At 42.5% G+C, this 18,588-nt stretch overlaps 1 pseudogene; it reads left to right on the top strand.

Annotated features, from left to right (window-relative positions):
- Positions 1–1,498: 1,498 nt before the first annotated feature.
- LOC118384010 (gastrotropin-like) lies at positions 1,499–3,326 on the top strand (annotated as a pseudogene).
- The last annotated feature ends 15,262 nt before the right edge of the window (positions 3,327–18,588 follow it).

Raw genomic sequence — 18,588 nt, 5'->3', positions numbered from 1 at the left:
AACTTTTACATCACTACATTCCTAAAGAAAATGCTGTACTTTTTACTCCATACATTTTCCCTGACACCAGAAGTACTCGTTTCCTTTTGAATGCTTATCAGGAGAAAAAAAATTGTCCAATTCGCACACTTATCAAGAGAACATCCCTAGTCATCCCTACTGCCTCTGATCTGGTGGACTCACTTTAATAAATTATGTCTAAGTGTTGGAGTGTGACACTGGCTATCCGTAAATGAAAAATACAAGAAAATTGTGCCATCTTTAATATAAGGAATTTTACATTTGTCATACTTTTACTTCTACTTTTGATACTTAAGTATATTTTAGCAACTACACTGTAACGGCCAACGCAGGAGATGAGAAGCAGGCACAGGGAGTGAACCATTTAATATAGACGGACATGCAACGGAACAAGAACAGAGTCTGAACATAAACACGACCCGGCAAACAATGCTACAACAGGGAACAACACAGAGGAGCAGACATATACTCAGGGGAAATCAACACAGTGAGGGAGTCCAGGTGAGTCCGCTGAGCACAGCTGCGCGTAATGATGGTAACAGGAAGGTATGGTGACAGGTAGCCTGGCGCCCTCGAGCGCCAGGGAGGAGGAGCGGGAGCAGGCGTGACATACATTTACTTTGATACTGAAGTACATTTAAAACCAAATACTTTTAGACTTTTACTCAAGTAGTATTTTACTGGGTGACTTTCACTTTTACTTGAGTAATTTTCTATGAAGGTATATTTACTTTTACTGCAGTATGAGAATTGAGTACTTTTTCCACCACTGGTCATATTTAGAACTACAGCTCCCTAGAGCACTTTAGTTTACAAGTTCAGTTTGAATTCGCCCACGCTAGCCTGTTGTTGGGGGGGATCTGTAGTTGCAGAGCCTGCTGCTGCCTGTTCTGTATACTGAGGATGACCAGTGGTGACGTTCGCCACCATGTGGACATTCACTGAAAAGCACGACTCGGAACTAGTCATCAGTACAGCCATTGTCATCAAGCCTTGGAAATTTAGTTGTTTTTATCTCAACTACGTTTCCGTATCGCGTTTCTAAACCAAGGTTATCTTTTTCATCGATACTGACTTGGGACCCTATCACTGAATAAGATGGACCAGATCCCTATATTAAATATATGGCTCTGGGAGAAACCGCCATAGGGGTTGTATAAGCAATACCTATTACAATGTGCAGTGCATCTTATTCCGTCATCAATGGCAGTACAACAACATTCCGTCATTGCATTGACAAGTTGTCATGACTGACGTGTAGTCTACATATATCCTCTATGGGGCCTTTCTGTGCTGCAATCAGGTAGGCCTATGTGTGGAGGACGAGAATGAGGCTCTTTTGGCAGTGAGCCACTGAACGTTGGATGAGAAACATTTTGTTCTTTCAAAAGAAGGAGAAAGCCACACCTTTCTACACCTTTCTAGAGTTTCTAGAGGCTCTTGTCAGTTCTTCACTGTTCCACATTGCTTCACCACCATGGCATTCTCTGGGAAGTACAAGCTCGAAAGTCAGGAAAACTCTTATGAGTTTCTAGAGGCAATTGGTAAGTCAAAGCACTCAACAATATTTGGAATTAGGGTATTGCAGAGAACAGTGTTGTTCACCTCAAAATCTCATCAATAATTCCCAACTAACCCTAACCCTAAACATAACCCTACCCTACCTTAGCTCAACCTAACCCTAGATAGGCAGGCAGATAGACAGAGACAGACAGATAGATACAGTAGATAGATAGATATTATTGATAAATTCTAACCCTACCATTCTGTACTCTTCCCCTGGGTTTTGCCAAATCCAAGACAGACATCAAGGTGATAACAGAGGTGCTTCGGGAGGGGGATGATTTCACCTGGTCTCAGGTGATCCCAAACTGGTCCTGGACTAACAAATTCACCATCGGTAGTGTGAGTTAGAGACCATGAGGCGCTCCAAATTCATGGTGAGGAAATTTATGAACGAGTGAAGGATTGAATCTGCTTATTAAAATCACTGAATATCAGCTAAAGTATTCTAGAAGTTGTCATTTCAAAGATCCAAACTCTTTTTGTCCTTCTTAGACCACCGTCACCATGGAAGGTGGCATGATTGCTATTCCGTTCCCCCAGTACCGTTTTACTGCTGAGATCAGTGGGGAGAAGCTTATCATGGTAAGAGCAAGAAAGAAAGAGATTGACTAAGTTAGTAAGAGATTGAATGAAAGAGAGATACATACATATATAGTGAAGCCGTGTCCGAATACCCATATCCCATTTTAAATAGTAGGCTTTTTGGGTATGTGAAAATATAAAGTTTTATAGTATTTTTGCGATCCTGGCTATATGAGTGATGTTACTATTCCCACCAAATAGGCGTTTGCCTTTCACGCCAGTGACCAGGGTGGTAAGTAAGCAAGTTATAGGAAATGTGCCGCAAGTACCTTATTGGAGGAGCAATTGTATCAACAGCACGCTTTTCTCTGCAACTCTATCGATCACCATGCCAAAACAAACAACATCCTCTCTGGGCAGCTTTAAAAAAGAACGTAAAAATATGTTTGCGGTCTTCTGTGCCCATATGAATAACCCCTATGATGTAACCGGAATGATGAGATAGATGTTCTTCTTCTCTGTTTTTGTTTTATTATTTCACTGCCGTACTGTGTTCCATCTTGTCTAGCCATCTCGTCTCAAGAGGACCACAATGGAAATAAGGCCCAGACTTTATTGTGTGTGTAATGGATGCGTGCTGGTGGCAGGGAAGTCAGGCGCATGAGAATGGACTTGGTATAAACGGAGTCGTTTAATAAGTGCTCATAAAACTCCAAAAGCCAAAATAATAAAAGGGGGTACAAAACCCGTCGCACACCAGAACATAACTTGCACATAGCATACAATCAAACAATCACGACAAGGACATGAGGGGAAACAGAGGGTTAAATACACAACATGTCATTGATGGGATTGGAACCAGGTGTGAAGAAAGACAAGGAAAAAACCAATGGAAAATGAAAAATGGATCAGCGATGGCTAGAAGGTTGGTGACGTAGACCGCAGAACACCGCCCCGAACAAGCGGAAGTCGTGACAGGGTGTTATCCTCAATGATTTTATTCATGCGCATGTATGGCTTTTTCAAGTTTTATGTGTGCTTGTTTTTTTTTAAATGGTCGAATTAATAAACTAAACTAAAGTATCCAGGGCCATTAGGATGTCCTTCTCGGTGGCCATCAGCATGAAGGCCCCTAGGTATTCTTGTAAGAGAGTGCTCCTCTGCTCTTGATACACTTTAAGGTAGAGAAACTTCGCTCGCTCTACTTGGGTAACTGAGAGGGTGAGTAGGAACTTGTATCCAAGGTCAAGGATACGGTACGCATCAGTCAGCAGGTTGTACCGTCTCAGCATCTGGTAACAACACAGTGGACAATCTTTGCAGGATGAGCAGCATTTATTCTTCATTTCCACCTCATCTTCATTTCCATTTTGGCCATCCTCCACTGTCCTGGTCATGTATTCCTCCAATCCTGAAATGTTCAGTCTTTTCCACTGTACAGTGAGGCTTCTCAGCTCACACAGCAAATTGTAAACTGTTGCTTGGCTATCAAATCGAAGCAAACATTTGCTGAAGCTCTTGAAGGGCTGTCTCTGGAAGACCATTGGATGTTATTTTGGATAAGTTTCTAGAGTCCAGAAGGGCTAGGTCAGCATATAGAATGCCATGAGAGAGAATTCGCCTGTGGATACTATCTGTGACTGTATCCATAATTTGATTGTGGACTTGAACTTTATAGGCACTCTACTCTCTGCCTCTGTCAAAGCTTCATCTTGATCCATCTATCCAGACATGACTTTCTTCTTTCTTGCCCTTTTCCGTTGCAGAGTGGCTTCCACCTCCTCCAGTTCTGTGTCCTCATCCTGTTCTTTGATTTTTTTATTTGCAAACTGAACAAATGTGTCTGTAGCTGCCTTAATGGTGTCAAAGTCTCTTGACATGCCTTTCAGGGTTTCCTGTGTTGCCACAACCATTCGATGGGCAGACAGGATGTCCATCCCACTTGTCTGCAGGTATTTGGACAGTAGTGACGTGTTCTCAAATATCCAAAGAAATATTTGAGCTGTCAGTATCGTCTCATACCGGAGAAGAGCCTCAGTAAGTCCTCTTTCCTTCACCAGAACAGTTGTCTTCATGTTGACCTGTCCTTGTATGGCTGATAGTGTGAGGAGCACTTCAACATAGAGACCCTGGTCTGGTCACCTTTATTTAACCAGGTAGGCAAGTTGAGAACAAGTTCTCATTTACAATTGCGACCTGGCCAAGATAAAGCAAAGCAGTTTGACAGATACAATGACACAGAGTTACACATGGAGTAAAACAAAACATACAGTCAATAATACAGTATGAACAAGTCTATATACAATGTGAGCAAATGAGGTGAGAAGGGAGGTAAAGGCAAAAAAGGCCATGGTGGCAAAGTAAATACAATATAGCAAGTAAAACACTGGAATGGTAGTTTTGCAATGGAAGAATGTGCAAAGTAGAAATAAAAATAATGGGGTTCAAAGGAGCAAAATAAATAAATTAAATACAGTTGGGAAAGAGGTAGTTGTTTGGGCTAAATTATAGGTGGGCTATGTACAGGTGCAGTAATCTGTGAGCTGCTCTGACAGTTGGTGCTTAAAGCTAGTGAGGGAGATAAGTGTTTCCAGTTTCAGAGATTTTTGTAGTTCGTTCCAGTTATTGGCAGCAGAGAACTGGAAGGAGAGGCAGCCAAAGAAAGAATTGGTTTTGGGGGTGACTAGAGAGATATACCTGCTGGAGCGTGTGCTACAGGTGGGAGATGCTATGGTGACCAGCGAGCTGAGATAAGGGGGGACTTTACCTAGCAGGGTCTTGTAGATGACATGGAGCCAGTGGGTTTGGCGACGAGTATGAAGCGATGAAGTATAAAGTATGAATCCTTAGTCCACCAGTGTGTTTCTCCGATTGGAGACAGGCATCTGTGTCGCGTGTCATGGCTCTTCTTCTCCCACACATCCATCCTTTGGTAGGATTCACGGAGTAACACAGCAATGACGTTAAGGAGAGCAAACAGCGACCCACTTGCTAAGACAATTTCAGTTGTGTCGGACAAAACCAGATTAAGGACATGTGCATAGCACCATACAGTGCCTTGCAAAAGTATTAATTCCCCTTGGCGTTGTTCCTATTTTGTTGCTTTACAACCTGTAATTTAAATTGATTTTTTATTTGGATTTCAGTTAATGGACATACACAAAATAGTCCAAACTGGTGAAGTGAAATGAAAAAAAATAACTTGTTTAAAAAAATCTATAAATAAATTAAAACCTGAAAAGTGGTGTGTATTCTCCCCCATTTCATATGAAGCCCCTAAATAAGATCTGGTGCAACCAATTACCTTCAGAAGTCACATAATTAGTTAAATAAAGTCCACCTGTGTGCAATCTAAGTGTCACATGATCTGTCACATGATCTCCGTATGTATACACCTGTTCTGAAAGGCCCCAGAGTCTGCAACACCACTAAGCAACGGGCACCACCAGGCAAGCGGAACCATGAAGACCAAGGAGCTCTCCAAACAGGTCAGGGACAAAGTTTTGGAGAATTACAGATCAGGGTTGGGTTATAAAAAAATATCAGAAACTTTGAACATCCCACGGCGCACCATTAAATCCACTATTAAAACATTTAAAGACTATGGCACCACAACAAATCTGCCAAGAGAGGGCCGCCCACCAAAACTCACAGACCAGGCAAGGAGGGCATTGATCAGAGAAGCAACAAAGGGACCAAAGATAACCCTGAAGGAGCCGCAAAGCTCCACAGCGGAGATTTGAGTATCTGTCCATAGGACCACCTTAAGCCGTACACTCCACAGAGCTGGGCTTTAAGGAAGAGTGGCCAGAAAAAAGCCATTGCTTAAAGAAAACAATAAGCAAACACATTTGGTTTTCGACGAGAGGCATGTGGGAGACTCCCCAAACATATCGAAGAAAGTACTCTGGTCAGATGAGACTAAAATGCTATGTGTGGCACAAACCCAACAAACACCTTTTCATCGGCAGAGACTGGGAAACTGGTCAGAATATAAGGAATGATGGATGTCGTTTCAGTCTTCCAGAGATTTGAGACTGAGACGGAGGTTCACCTTCCAGCAGGACAATGACCCTAACCATACTGCTAAAGCAACACTGGAGTGGTTTAAGGGGAAACATTTAAATGTCTTGGAATGGCTTAGTCAAAGCCCAGACCTCAATCCAATTGAGAATCTGTGGTATGACATAAAGATTGCTGTACACCAGCAGAACCCATCCAATTTGAAGGAGCTGGAGCAAATCCCAGTGGCTAGATGTTCCAAGCTTATAGAGACATACCCCAAGAGACTTGCAGCTGTAATTGCTGCCAAAGATGTCTCTACAAAATATTGGCTTGGGGGGTAGTGAATATTTATGCACGATTAAGTTCTGTTTTTTGTCTAATTTCTTGTTTGTTTCACAACAAAATATATTTTGCATCTTCAAAGCAGTAGGCATGTTGTGTAAATCAAATAATACAAACCCACAAACAATCTATTTTAATTCCAGGATGTAGGGCAACAAAATAAAAAAAATATCAAGGGGGCTGAATACTTTCGCAAGCCACTATATATGTACAAACTACCTCGATTAACCTGTAACCCCGCACACTGACTGGGTACCAGTACCCCCTGTATATGGCCTCGTTATTGTTATGTAATCTTATTGTGTTATATATTTTTTTTTACTTTACTTTATTAGTAAATATTTTCTTCACTCTATTTCAAATCAAAATCAAATCAAGATCAAATCAAATTGTATTGGTCACAAACACATGGTTATCAGATGTTAATGCGAGTGTAGCGAAATGCTTGTGCTTCTAGTTCTGACAGAGCAGTAATATCTAACAAGTAATCTAACACTTCCCCAACAACTACCTAATACACACAAATCTAAAGAGATGAATGAGAATATGTACATATAAATACATGGGTGAACGATGGCCAGCAGCATAGGCAAGGTGCAATAGATGGTATAAAATACAGTATACACATATGATATGAGAAATGTAAGATAAACATGATTAAAGTGCCCTTATTTAAAGTGGCATTGTTTAAAGTGACTCGTGATCCATTTATTAAAGTGGCCAGTGATTGGGTTTCAATGTAGGCAGCAGCCTCTCTGAGTTAGTGATTGCTTTTTAGCAGTTAGATGGCCTTGAGGTAGAAGCTGTTTTTCAGTCTCTCGGTCACAGCATTGATGCACCTATACTGACCTCGCCATCTGGATGGTAGCGGGGTGAACAGACAGTGGCCCGAATGGTTGTTGTCCTTGATTATCTTTTCGGCCATCCTGTGACATCGGGTGCTGTAGGTGTCATGGAGGGCAGGTAGTTTGCCCCCGGTGATGCGTTTTTCAGACCACAACACCCTCTGGAGAGCCTTGCGGTTGAGGGCGGTGCAGTTGCCGTACAAGGCTGTGATAGAGCCTGACAGGATGCACTCGATTGTGCATCTGTAAAAGTTTGTCAGGGTTTTGGGTGACAAGCCACATTTTTTCCAGCCTCTTGAGGTTGAAGAGGCACTGTTGCGCCTTCTTCACCACACTGTCTGTGTGGGTGGACCATGTGGTGAAGAAGGCACAACAGCATTGGAGGTCAAGGGCTTGTAAGTAAGCATTTTACAGTACACCTGTTGTATTTGGCGCATGTGACAAATACACTTTGATTTGATTTGGGATTGTGCAAGAACCTCTGGCAAGAGACAGGTCGGTAATGTCTCCTCATAACCACTAGGGGGAGACATCTGGCCACTGTTCCTCTACCACTGAAACAACTGAGATCCTTTTACAAAATGAAATAAATAATACTTTATCCTCTACACCAGGCCTGGGCAATTATCAATCGGCGTGAGGAGTGAAGTCTCTGATGGGCATTAACTAGAGCAGGTATATTGTTAAATTCATCACTCAAAATGTCTGTTCACATACATAGGTTGACCCAAACAGTACTAACATCTTCTGAGCAGGTCTCCTAATCTTTGGAAAGTTTTGTTCATCGAGAGATGCATTAGAACCTCGTCAGTGACATTGTTTTGAATAGTTCTCCAATCACTGCATCAGACTGAAGCTCGATACGCTCAAGTTGCAGGTCAGTGGGAGCGTTTTCCACGTTGAAGGTGAAAGGAGAGGAAACCAACAGTATGTCATTTTCCAACACTTTGAAATCCTCAGAACGAAGAGGAAACTCGCCATTCAAAGCACGCAGCAGCGATGTATACTTCTCCCGCTGGTCATCTGATAGGGAACAGACTAGTAGTGTCTGAAGGTGGGTGAGATGGTTGGCCTCTACTTGGCGGGTCAGGAGGAGTCATTTCCCCTGAAGGCTTTGACAAGGCTGTACATCTGATGTGCAAAAAGGCCCTTTCCTTGTAGTTTGGAATTCAGTTAATTCCTGAGGGCCATGATGTCCACGATGAAGGACAAATCAGCCAACCATTCTTAATCTTGCAGTTGAGGGAAATCCACATATTTTCCTTTCATTTGCAAAAAGGCAGGAATCTCAGATTTCAGGTTCCACACCCTTCTAAACTTCTTCCCCAAACTCACCCATGTCACATTTGTGCAGTAGGGGAGATCTGCATGACCCGACTCTGTCTCTTCCAACAGTGAGACAAACTGCCTGTAGATTTGCCTGTAGATTTTGCTCTTATGAAGTTTACCACTTAAGTGACTGCATCCACAACATGGCTCATTTTCAGATCACGTTTACAGAGCACCTCCTGATGAATAATGCAATGCAGGAAAATTATCTGGGTTCAGCTCAGCTACTTGATCTTGTATCCTTTTCAAAAGGCCAACTTTTTTCCTGTCAACTTTTGGCACCCATCAGTGGTCACATTGGATAACTTTTTAAAACTCAGTCCCAGCTTTGCTTAACCTGCTCCAATAAATCTTTCCCTATAGTGCTCTTCATTGACTGCACGGAAGCAAGCTCCTCTGTAATTTCAAAGTATACCTCGTAGGATTATCAATAACTGTGCCATGTCACGTTCATCACTGCTCTCATCCAGGATCAATGAGAAATGTGTGAAATCCTTTACCTTGTCTTTCAACTGTTGTTCCACATTCTCTGCGAGGTCCTCAACACGCCGTGTCACTGTTCGTCTTGAAAGGGAAACATTTTCAAACAACTCTTTCTTGTCGAATGGCTTGCTATGTTTAGCAATTCTGTGGGACAGTACATAGCTAGCTCTCGCAATTCCGTCATTTGCTTAATGCAGTTTTGTGAAAAGTCCTTGTTGATTTTGCAACTGAGAAAGCAACTCATTCGATGCACCTGTCCTCTGCTCAGAAGACATTCCTATATTTCTCTGCATGCTTCGTCTGGAAGTGTCGAGACAAGTTGAAGTCGTTCAAGACAGCGATGGTCTCTTTGCACACAAAGCACACAGCTTTCCCTGATACCTCAATATAGGTCCAGTCTTACTGGAACACCCTACATTTATTGTATACTTTCCTTTTCTTTGAAATCTTTGAAAAACTCATTATTTTGTGCAATTTCTAGCGAGCTACTATTTATAACTGTGACGTGTGTGTCAGCCTGTCAGTCACTGTCTGTCCTCTGGCAGTTGTTATTTAAATGTGCCTTCAAAATAAATGCCCCACAAGCGATGGGAGTTAAATCATTACACAAAGGCGAGTATTCATTAGCCTTTTAATTTGAATAACAAATACAGTACGTTTTTCAGAACTTTACTATCGCAAATTCTTTATGTGATCTGAGCATGATTCCGCGGGCCTTATTGAATCAGGTTGCGGGCCGCATACAGCCCCGGGTCGACCTTTGCCCTGCTCTACACAGTGCTACCAGATTACTTAAAGACATTAAGAGGAAAAGCAAGATTTATTTTGCCACTGAAATGTGTTTTTTGATCGCCAGCATTCAATTGATACAATGACGTTGGATAAGTCAATTATAGCCTATTTCTATTTGTTGCTCACAATATTTCATACCAATTAAATCAAACTATTATTATATGTATTCATTTTTTTTACACAATTACTGAACCAACCTTCAGCTACCCAAACCTCTAATGGCAATGCAATAAAACAAAAACATCAAGACTCATGTCTCATGGCTAAGTTCCTTCTAAGTCTCTTTCAAAATGTAGGTTTATGGGAGAAAGGAATTGCTGCTGCAATTTGTCAAAAGTCTTAATTTTCCAGACAACAGTTCTACAGAAAAGTTCATGATCTCTTTGGCTGTGTTGGAGGCAAATTGAGATACATTAGAAAATGATCGTGTGGTCAAGATAGTATGCTCCAATAGGAAAGAAGTAAAGGGAGTTTACAATGCAAAAGATGATTCATCTTCTGTGCCTCGACATATATATGAAGTTGAAGTTGAAAGTTTACATACAAAAGTTTACATACATGGTATCCAATTGTTTAGGAGCTTGTCTCAAGAGAAAGTCATGCGTCCTCCGATACACAACCCAACCAAGCCGCACTGCTTCTTAACACAGCGCCACCCAACCCGGAAGCCAGCCGCATGTGTCGGAGGAAACACTGTGTACCTGGCAACCTTGGTTAGCACGCACTGCACCCAACCCGCCACAGGAGTCACTGGTGCATGATGAGACAAGGATTTCCCTACCGGCCAAACCCTCCCTAACCTGGACGACACTAGACCAATTGTGCATCGTCCAACTGACCTCCTGGTCACGGCCGGTTACGGCCGGTTACGACCGGTTACGACAGAGCCTGGGCGCGAACCCAGAGTCTCTGGCGCTGTGCCCTTAACCACTGCGCCACCCAGGAGGCCCTAGCAAAATACATTTAAACTCAGTTTTTCACAATTCCTGACAATTAATCCTGAGATAGTAGCAGCAACATGTACAAAAAAAAAAAAAGTTACAAACCATGTGAAAAAACACACAAAATAGCACAATTGGTTAAGAGCCCATAAAAACTTCAAGTTTGGGCTCTGGCTGGGCCATATGCAATTTCAAAACTAGCTTAGGGCCCCCAAAAGGCTAGAGCCGGCTCTAGTGAGTCAGACTTGCATTAAACTGATTTGTTAGATACTCTTGACATGTTCTGCAGCACAAATATATTTTCTCTTATGCTTGTGTCTGCCATGGTCATTTGTCATCACAATATAGACGATTGAACAGTTTAGCATCTGTGAAATATGAAATACAATTAAGGAATTTATCCAGAGATGCCTGTATATCCTATTTCTTAATATATTCTCCATGTTAGTCCTTTTATAGTATTACATACTAACCTATCAGGTTTCAGATATGACCCAGATGCAGGCAGTGTACTAGAAGGTAAACGACAGGACAAAGGCAGGCAGAGGTCAATAATCCAGAGAGGGTGCAAAAGGTCCAGAACGGCAGGCAGTCTCAGGGTCAGGGAAGGCAGGGGTCAATGATCCAGTGAGGTGGGGAAAGGTATAGAACAGCAGGCAGGCTCAATACATTTTGATTTGATTTTAAAAGTGAAATGGATCATAGCTTTTATTTCATCTCAATGGCAGAGAGAGGGTACATTCATAAACAGTTTACAGGGTGTATAAATGTCTAGTATTTGGTTTTCAAAGTGTTACAGAATATAGAGCATTCAATGTGTGTATGAATGAACTAGAAATGGCTGTGACATTGGCCCTTGTAAAACCAATAATAATGTAGGCCAATATTCATCTTTGTAAGAAACGACGCTGGAGATGACAAGCAGGTACGGAGAGTGAACATTTAATTTTGCACAGACATGGAATAGGATAGGAACAGCATCAGAACCGGGTAATACAGAGACATACGATAATAAATACTGAAGCGGGAAACAGAGCTGGGGAACAGACAGATATAGGGGAGGAAATAAACACTGGTGATTGAGTCCAGGTGAGTGCAATCAATTGCTAATGCGTGTGACGAGGGAAGCAGGTGTGCGGAATGATGGTGGCAGGAGTGAGTAGCGCTAGGCAGCCTGGCGCCATCGAGCGCCAGGGAGGGAGAGCGGGAGCAGGCGTGACAATCTTGTCTTATGGCTGTCACTCTCCATGGAGTCAACAGAAAGAGGATGTTGTATAGCACACTGTATTACTTATACAACTAATATAAGGACAGGACATGAGGCAGGAGTAGAAATGAACTTGGGCATTGTTTAATGTGTTTCACAGAAAGAACACTCCAAGCATTTCAACATAGGTAAGCAAGGGGGGGTTACAGGTGCCCTAATGGGACAAAACTAGAATATCAATACACAACATATTCCTCCCCCTTTAAGGAAAAAGTACATTTTCACTGTTTTGCCTAATGTTTTCTTTTTAACATAAGTTCTCAATGTAAATAAATTAACTTTTCAGAATAACCTTTTCTAAACTAGGGAAAGAGGGTAGACTGCCTCAGTTCCAAGACTTAACCCTGGTGTGTATTCTGCCCCATTGTCGGAGGTTAGTCTGAACTAAATAGTCAACCTGTCAGGGGGCCGTCTTTCTCTTGCAGGGTAATGACGACGTACAAGTGAGTCTACAGTCACATTGTTTCTGAGTCTGAGTGGTGATGGTGTATGCCCAAACTGGGGTGCAACAGTACCCTGAGTAGGCACTCTGGCTGGTTCAGGTGAGTCTGGAGCACTTTCCACATTTGTAGGTTGCTGCAGTGGATGATCAGGTGATGTCTCATAGTCATGGTAGGTCTCCAGTAGCTGATCTTGGTTTGTCAATTGACAGGATTCATCTCTGAGGTTGGTTCCTGGCAACAGTTGATCCATGTGTCTCCTCCAGATGTTTTCCAGTGTGTCTACTGTGTAGGACACAGGCCCTGTTTGTGCAACCACTGTGGCCGGTATCCACTTTGGACCTTTGCAGTAGTTTCGAGCAAGAACTCTCTCTCCACCTATGAACCTTCTGTCTTTTGCTTTGCTCCGTCTCTCCACCTGTGCTCTCTGTTGTGTCTGTACAACCTGTTTAGTCTTTGGGGGTCCCAGGAGGTCAAGTCGCGTGCGAAGCTGTCTTTTCATCATGGCTGACGCGGGTGCCACTTTGGTTGTAGCATGGAGAGTGTCTCTGTAGGTTAACAGGAAGGTGTGTTGGCGCCTACTGAGGAAGCCATTCCTTTGTGATGGTTTTAAAGATTGCTTTCATCGTTGGGACAAACCTTTCAGCGAGGCCGTTCGTTGCAGGGTGATATGGCGCTGACTTGAATTCCAGTTGCTTCCATGAATGACCGGAACTCTTCAGATACCAGTTGGTGGCCATTATCATTAACGAGTTGCGTTGGCAATCCGAAGCGACTGAAGATTGACCGTAACTCTTCGATGGTTCTCTCCACTGAGGTGCTCTTCATCACTGTGAACTCAGGCCATTTGCTGTGTGTGTGTCAACTACGACCAAGAACATACGATCCTCCAGTGGGCCTGTATAGTCTATGTGGACTCGCTGCCAAGGCTCCTCTGGAAAGTCCCATGGGTGTAGTGGCACTAGTTGAGGCATGTTCTTCATCTTTTGACATGCAGAACATGACTCGACCTCAATAGCTGTCTTCAATAGCTGTGTCCAAACCTGGCCTCCAAAAGTAGCTGCGTGCCATCTCCTTCATTCGCATCATGCCACAGTGCCCTGAATGGAGTTCTTCAAGCACCTGCCTTCTCAGTGGTGGTATGATGACTCAAAAAAAAAATAGCAAGCATCCAAACTGAACAGTGAGCTCGTTTCTCCTCACTAGGTAAGGTTGTAGGCTGTCCGACAGCTCTCCTCCTTTTCCACGAGTGACAATGTCCACGACCTCAAACATCACTGGATCAGTGTGGGTGAACTTTTTCACTTGGACAGATGTAAATGGGGCGTTCGTCACTTCCTTGAAGTAGAAGATTTCAGCCTGGTAGTGCTCAGTGTGTGTGACAGGTAAGTGAAGGCTTGAGAGGCCGTCTGCTTTGCAGTGCTGCTCAGACCTTCTGTACTTGATATCGTACTGGTGAGCAGATAACAATAATGCCCATTGCTGCATGCGGCTGGCTGCAAGCAACGGAATGCCAATGTGGGGACCAAAGATGGAGGTGAGGGGTCTATGGTCCGTCAGCAGTGTGAATCGTCGGCCAAACAGAAACTGATTACATCTCTTAACTCCAAACACAATGGTGAGTTCTTCACGCTCTATCTGTGCATAATTGCTCTCGGCTTTACTTAAGGTCCATGATGCGAAAGTAATTGGCCTTTCTTCACCTGATGACATGATGTGTGAGACAGCCACACCAATGCCATAAGGCAATGCATCACATGCCAACTGCAATGGCAAGTTGGGGTTGAAGTGGGTTAGGGCCTCTGACTGAGCAAAGGCTGTTTTCACTTTCTTGAAGGCGTCCTCACATCTGTCTGTCCACTTCCACTGTTTGGTTTTGTTCAAAAGTTCATGCAGTGGCTTTAACATGTTAGTTAGGTTTGGCACAAACTTTGGGTAGTATGTCAGTAGTCCTAAGAATGATCTGAGCTGACTGATGTTCTGTGGAGCTTCCGCAATGGCCTTCACCTTCGATGGCGCCTTGTGGAGCCCCGAACTGTCGATGACGTGGCCCAGGCGATCAACAGAGGGCCGGAAAAACTTGCATTTGTCCTTCTGGACCCTCAGACAGTACTCCTCCAATCTCTGTAGTGTAGCGTTCAGGTTTCTCAGGTGCTCTTACTCGTCTTTGCCGGTGATGATCATCAAAGATAACATTGGACCGCAGTGAGCCCGCTTAGTATCTGGTCCACAGCTCTCTGAAACAAGGCCGGAGCTGAGGTGATACCAACAGGAAGCCTTCGGTACCTGTACAGTCCTACGGTCAAATGACATAGATAGGCCTGACATAAGTCTATCTTACTGAATTTTTGTCCTCGAGCTAAACCAGAAAAGAGGTCGTCAATGAGGGGTAATGGATATATTTCAGCAGCACTGCAGATGACTTTGAAATCACCACAGAGTCTGAGTAATCCATCTTTTTTTATGACTGGAACAACAGGTGTAGCCCTTTCACTAACATTCACTGGATCCAATATGCCACTCTTGACTAGTCTGTTTAGCTCAATTTCAAATTTTGGTTTTATGGCGTATGGGACAGGTCTAGCTTTGAAGAATTTTGGCTTGCTTTCTGGTTTCAAGGTCAGCTTAACTGTTATGTCCTTCATACTGCCAAGTTCTGCTTTGCAGATTTACACATCTGCATGTTAAACTCAATATCCCGTGTAGGTTTGTGTCCTCTTTTGCAACCATGTGAATTTCCTGACAGTTTAGTTTGATATTCTCCTGCCATTTGCATCCTAGCAATGCTGGATGGTTGCCTTTCACAATGTATGTGCATAAGTAGCTTTACCTTCTGTTTGTAGAGTTCCACTGTAACAATCTCACCTGTGTATGTTTTCTGCGTCATCTTTGTGGGCTGTAGTGCAAGGTGATGTAGTTTCTCCTTGTATACAGCCTCAGACAGCAAAGATATGGCTGCTCCAGCGTCCACTTGCATCCGTACTGCGTTTCCATCCAGTAGCGGTGTCACCCAGTGTCCATTGTCTGAAATGGACAAAACATGCAAAGATTCCTCCCCTTCAGACAGGTTATCACTTTGTTCATCCTCTGTGTGCTCCATTTTATGCACTTTCTTTTTGTACTCCCTGAAGTCACTTTTCCTTTGTTCAGTACTTTTGTTTGATTGTCTCTTTTTGTTTTTACGATGTGACCCTTTTTTCAACCACCTTTGCAGTCTAAGTCTTTGCTCCAACACTCCTCTGCTTGGTGACCTGGTTTCCCACCTCCTGCCCTGTTTTTTAAAAACTCCGTAGACATCTTATGCACTTGGGTCGATGCACTTAGCTGTGCGTCTTTATTTGCCATTTCTATTGACGTACTCACTTCTATTGCTCTCTGCGATGTTAAGTTACTCTCAGTAAAAAGGCACTTCTGAATTGCCTCGCTGCGCATGCCACACACTAACCTATCACGTATAATGTCACTCATTGGTCTCCCAAATTCACAGTGTTCAGATAACTGTTTCAATACAGCCACAAACTGTGAGATTGATTCCCCCTCCTCTTGATTTCTCTTATGAAACCTGAATCTCTCTGCGATTATCAGTGGTTTGGGAGAATGTCCTTTTAAGGTAGCCACAATTTCATCATATGATTTATCACCAGGTTTTTCAGGCGTTACTAGGCTGCGCAGTATTGAATGTTTCCCCCCCCATAACAGTCAAAAATGTTGGCACAACGACTTCTGCTTTAATTCCATTTGCCAACACAAAGTACTCAAAACGTTCTGTGTAAGAACTCCATTGTTCCACAGATTCATCAAATGTCCTTATATTTCCAACCAATGCAGACATTTTCGGTTTATTTTTCTTTCTCACATTTTTCAGACGGTCCCTTACTTTCAGACCCTTTTTTTTCTTCTTTTAACTCATGATGACTTCACTTTCTCCTGCAGCGAAACTCTTCCTATCAATCGAGGCTCTCGTTGCTGTGATATCAAATGCTAGCTAGCATCACTCGACTGGCTTGCTCCATGTTTTGTTTGTCTTTCTACAGCAAAAAAAAATTACGAATTTAACTCAAAACTTTCTGCCGGAGATAATGAGCACAAACGTGAGAACGTTTCTTCCTCGTCGCCAGTTTTGTTGTATAGCACACTGTATTACTTATACAACTATTGTAAGGACAGGAGTAGAAATTAACGTGGGCATTGTTTAATGCACTTCACAGGAAGAACATTCCAAGCATTTCAATGTAGGTAAGCAAGGGGGGGTTACAGGTGCCCTAAAGGGACAAAACTAGAATATCAATATACAAAAAAATTCAACCTAAATTCTGTTTCCCCTGATAAACAGAAGTGGGAACTCCACTCAGGCGTCTTTTTACGCATGCTCCGTTAGGTTTTAAGGCTGAAAATCCCATTGTCAAATCAGACAAAGCCATTACCATCAAGTGCTCAACACGAGCCACTTGATGTTCCACTCAGAAGTATATCCAGTCAACACAATGTTTTATCCTACTGGTAATTAGTATTAGACTATATCAGATTATGTGGAATGCAGGCCCTTTTTTCATTGTTGGAGCTAGCTTGATTTGTGATCCAATTTAACCATAAGTTTTTTTGCAAGGTGGGAAGGAAGGGAACACACAATGACAATTGCCACGGCAACAGTGGGTCCTCCTGGCTACTGACAAACTGCACCGAGTCCAGTAAATAGAAACTATTAGAACCACAGTCCTCTATCGATCAGTGTCTTCTACTCCTGCTAAAACAATTTAGTAGAATACATCGAAAAACAGACATAGCTCAGATTGATTGTGCTGAGATAAAAGCACCAGAGCATCCAATGATATAACTTTCTATAAACCAGGGGTATTAGAACAGGGCTTTATTCCAGGGGAAACACCTAGCCTTAGATCATGAAAGTCTTTTTGACAAGTTATACATTTCTCCAGTCTAATATAATTTCTTTCATTTTTACATTTAGCAGACGCTCTTATCCACAGCTACTGCATACATTTTCATACTGGTCCCCCGTGGGAATCAAACCCACAACTCTGGCATTGGAAGTGCCATGCTCTACCGACTGAGCCACACACAATATGGCTTTGTGATTTATGATTTGTGCTTGGCAGTGGTTTCATTGTGGGGTGTTTGACATGAAAAATAAGACTGTGTGGTGAGTGAAAGATGTTTTCAATATCCCTCGCAGTCAGAATAGTCCTTCACTCACTTTTTTTGCAAAGTGTGGTCCCAAACTGAACAAATACACATTCAGAAGAAATCAACTCACTTATGTCTAGACTGGAGGAATTACGAAGCATAATCATGAATTAGTATCTGAAAGAATAGAACCAAAATGACTGAAGGTTATGAAAATATATAATTTGCTCTGGGTTTGAAGGTATGATGGATCTGGATCGATCTCACATTGATCCACTAGGAATAAAATCAAATCAAATCAAATGTTATTTGTCACATACACATGGTTAGCAGATGTTAATGCGAGTGTAGCGAAATGCTTGTGCTTCTAGTTCCGATAATGCAGTAATAACCAACGAGTAATCTAGCTAACAATTCCAAAACTACTACCTTATACACACAAGTGTAAAGGGATAAAGAATATGTACATAAAGATATATGAATGAGTGATGGTACAGAGCGGCATAGGCAAGATGCAGTAGATGGTATCGAGTACAGTATATACATATGAGATGAGTATGTAAACAAAGTGGCATAGTTTAAAGTGGCTAGTGATACATGTATTACATAAAGATGCAGTAGATGATATAGAGTACAGTATATTACGTATACATATGAGATAAATAATGTAGGGTATGTAAACATTATATTAAGTAGCATTGTTTAAAGTGGCTAGTGATATATTTTACATCAATTCCCATCAATTCTCATTATTAAAGTGGCTGGAGTTGAGTCAGTGTGTTGGCAGCAGCCACTCAATGTTAGTGGTGGCTGTTTGACAGTCTGATGGCCTTGAGATAGAAGCTGTTTTTCAGTCTCTCGGTCCCAGCTTTGATGCACCTGTACTGACCTCG

This window comes from Oncorhynchus keta, chromosome 4 (assembly GCF_023373465.1).
Source record: "Oncorhynchus keta strain PuntledgeMale-10-30-2019 chromosome 4, Oket_V2, whole genome shotgun sequence".
Classification (NCBI taxonomy): domain Eukaryota; kingdom Metazoa; phylum Chordata; class Actinopteri; order Salmoniformes; family Salmonidae; genus Oncorhynchus; species Oncorhynchus keta.
The sequence above is the reverse complement of the archived record's forward strand: the minus strand, read 5'-3'. Positions and strand labels throughout refer to the sequence as shown.